The following is a 2500-nucleotide window of genomic DNA, read 5'->3' on the forward strand; positions in this document are numbered from 1 at the left end:
GATTGGGCTTGTTCAGGGTGGTGTGGCCGTGGGTATTGGTTGTCTACTGACCTACATCTCTTATACATCTCAAAACCAGCATTGAAGGAAGCAAGAACAAGAGAGAGAAAAAAAAATGCCTACAGCACCTGATATTCCCAGGTGGTCTCCCATCCAAGTACTAACCAGGCCTGGCCCTGCTTGGCTTCCAAGATCAGACGAAATTGTTCTTGTTCAGGGTGGTGTGGCTGTAGGTATTGGTTGCCTACTGACCTACATCTCTTATACATCTCAAAACCAGCATTGAAGGAAGCAAGCACAAGAGAGAGAAAAAAAAAGGCCTACAGCAACTGGTATTCTCAGGTGGTCTCCCATCCAAGTACTAACCAGGCCCAGCCCTGCTTAGCTTCCAAGATCAGATGAGATTGTTCTTGTTCAGGGTGGTGTGGCTGTAGATATTGGTTGACTACTGACCTACATCTCTTATACATCTCAAAACCAGCATTGAAGGAAGCAAGAACAAGAGAGAGAAAAAAAAAGAGGCTTACAGCACCTCGAATTCCCAGGTGGTCTCCCATCCAAGTACTAACCAAGCTCCGCCCTGCTTAGCATCCAAGATCAGTCAAGATTGGGCTTGTTCAGGGTGGTGTGGCTGTAGGTATTTCTTGCCAACTGACCTACATCTCTCATACATCTCAAAACCAGCATTGAAGGAAGCAAGAACAAGAGAGAGAAAAAAAAAAGGCCTACGGCACCTGGTATTCCCAGGTGGTTTCCCATCCAAGTACTAACCAGGCCCGCCCCTGCTTAGCTTCCAAGATCAGACGAGATTGGGCTTGTTCAGGGTGGTGTGGCTGTAGGTATTGGTTGCTTACAGACCTACATCTCTTATACATCTCAAAACCAGCATTGAAGGAAGCAAGAACAAGAGACAGAGAAAAAAAATGCCTACAGCACCTGGTATTCCCAGGTGGTCTCCCATCCAAGTACTAACCAGGCCCGGCCCTGCTTAGCTTCCAAGATCAGGCGAGATTGGGCTTGTTCAGGGTGGTGTGGCTGTAGGAATTTGTTGCCTACTGACCTACATCTCAAAACCAGCATTGAAGGAACCAAGAACAAGAGAGAGAAAAAAAAAGGCATACAGCACCTGGTATTCCCAGGTGGTCTCCCATCCAAGTACTAACCAGGCCCGGCCCTGCTTAGCTTCCAAGATCAGGCGAGATTGGGCTTGTTCAGTGTGGTGTGGCTGTAGGTATTGGTTATCTACTGACCTACATCTCTCATACATCTCAAAACCAGCATTGAAGGAAGCAAAAACAAGAGAGAGAAAAAAAAAAGGTCTATGGCACCTGGTATTCCCAGGTGGTCTCCCATCCAAGTACTAACCAGGCCCACCCCTGCTTAGCTTCCAAGATCAGATGAGATTGGGCTTGTTCAGGGTGGTGTGGCTGTAGGTGTTGGTTGCTTACAGACCTACATCTCTTATACATCTCAAAACAGGCATTGAAGGAAGCAAGAACAAGAGAGAGAGAAAAAAAGGCCTATGGCACCTGGTATTCCAGGTGGTCTCCCATCGAAGTACTAACCAGGCCCAGCCCTGCTTAGCTTCCAAGATCAGACGAGATTGTTCTTGTTCAGGGTGGTGTGTCTGTAGGTATTTGTTGCCTACTGACCTACATCTCTTGTACATCTCAAAACCAGCATTGAAGGAAGCAAGAACAAGAGAGAGAAAAAAAAAAGGCTTACAACACCTGGAATTCCCAGGTGGTATCCATCCAAGTACTTACCAGGCCCAGCATTGCTTAGCTTCCAAGATCAGTTAAGATTGGGCTTGCTCAGGGTGGTGTGGCTGTAGGTATTGGTTGCCTCCTGACCTACATCTCTTATACATCTCAAAACCAGCATTGAAGGAAGCAAGAACAAGAGAGAGAAAAAAAAAGGCCTACAGCACCTGGTATTTCCAGGTGGTCTCCCATCCAAGTATTAACCAGGCCTGACCCTGCTTAGCTTCCAAGATCAGATGAGATTGGGCTTGCTCAGTGTGGTGTGGCTATAGGTATTTGTTGCCTACTGACCTACATCTCAAAACCAGCATTGAAGGAAGCAAGAACAAGAGAGAGAAAAAAAAAAGGCCAACAGCTCCTGGAATTCCCAAGTGGTCTCCCATCCAAGTACTAAGCAGGCGCGGCCCTACTTAGCTTCCAAGATCAGACGAGATTGGACTTGTTCAGGAGGGTGTGGCTGTAGGTATTGGTTGCCTACTGACCTACATCTCTTATACATCTCAAAACCAGCATTGAAGGAAGCAAGAACAAGAGAGAGAAAAAAAAGAGGCTTACAGCACCTCGAATTCCCAGGTGGTCTCCCATCCAAGTACTAACCAAGCTCCGCCCTGCTTAGCATCCAAGATCAGTCAAGATTGGGCTTGTTCAGGGTGGTGTGGCTGTAGGTATTTCTTGCCAACTGGCCTACATCTCTCATACATCTCAAACCCAGCATTGAAGGAAGCAAGAACAAGAGA

General features: G+C 47.0%; 2 non-coding genes and 10 pseudogenes across 2 annotated transcripts; all 12 read right to left on the reverse strand.

Moving 5' to 3' along the window:
* Nucleotides 1-34, reverse strand: part of LOC142130448 (5S ribosomal RNA) — a 118-nt pseudogene extending 84 nt beyond the window's left edge.
* Nucleotides 35-116: 82 nt separating this feature from the next.
* On the reverse strand, nucleotides 117-235 carry LOC142130455 (5S ribosomal RNA; annotated as a pseudogene).
* An 82-nt stretch (nucleotides 236-317) lies between these two features.
* Nucleotides 318-436, reverse strand: LOC142130285 (5S ribosomal RNA; annotated as a pseudogene).
* Nucleotides 437-520: 84 nt separating this feature from the next.
* Nucleotides 521-639, reverse strand: LOC142130538 (5S ribosomal RNA; annotated as a pseudogene).
* Nucleotides 640-722: 83 nt separating this feature from the next.
* On the reverse strand, nucleotides 723-841 carry LOC142130074 (5S ribosomal RNA). Its single transcript, XR_012686158.1, has one exon. It is a non-coding gene; the product is annotated as a 5S ribosomal RNA (ribosomal RNA).
* Nucleotides 842-924: 83 nt separating this feature from the next.
* LOC142130478 (5S ribosomal RNA) lies at nucleotides 925-1043 on the reverse strand. The gene has a single exon (XR_012686204.1). It is a non-coding gene; the product is annotated as a 5S ribosomal RNA (ribosomal RNA).
* A 71-nt stretch (nucleotides 1044-1114) lies between these two features.
* LOC142130187 (5S ribosomal RNA) lies at nucleotides 1115-1233 on the reverse strand (annotated as a pseudogene).
* An 83-nt stretch (nucleotides 1234-1316) lies between these two features.
* Nucleotides 1317-1435, reverse strand: LOC142130160 (5S ribosomal RNA; annotated as a pseudogene).
* Nucleotides 1436-1517: 82 nt separating this feature from the next.
* Nucleotides 1518-1635, reverse strand: LOC142130544 (5S ribosomal RNA; annotated as a pseudogene).
* A 283-nt stretch (nucleotides 1636-1918) lies between these two features.
* LOC142130389 (5S ribosomal RNA) lies at nucleotides 1919-2037 on the reverse strand (annotated as a pseudogene).
* Nucleotides 2038-2109: 72 nt separating this feature from the next.
* Nucleotides 2110-2228, reverse strand: LOC142130537 (5S ribosomal RNA; annotated as a pseudogene).
* An 83-nt stretch (nucleotides 2229-2311) lies between these two features.
* Nucleotides 2312-2430, reverse strand: LOC142130540 (5S ribosomal RNA; annotated as a pseudogene).
* Between the last annotated feature and the right edge of the window lie 70 nt (nucleotides 2431-2500).

The sequence above is a fragment of the Mixophyes fleayi genome, unplaced genomic scaffold (genome assembly GCF_038048845.1).
Source record: "Mixophyes fleayi isolate aMixFle1 unplaced genomic scaffold, aMixFle1.hap1 Scaffold_321, whole genome shotgun sequence".
In the NCBI taxonomy this organism is placed as follows: Eukaryota; Metazoa; Chordata; class Amphibia; order Anura; family Limnodynastidae; genus Mixophyes; species Mixophyes fleayi.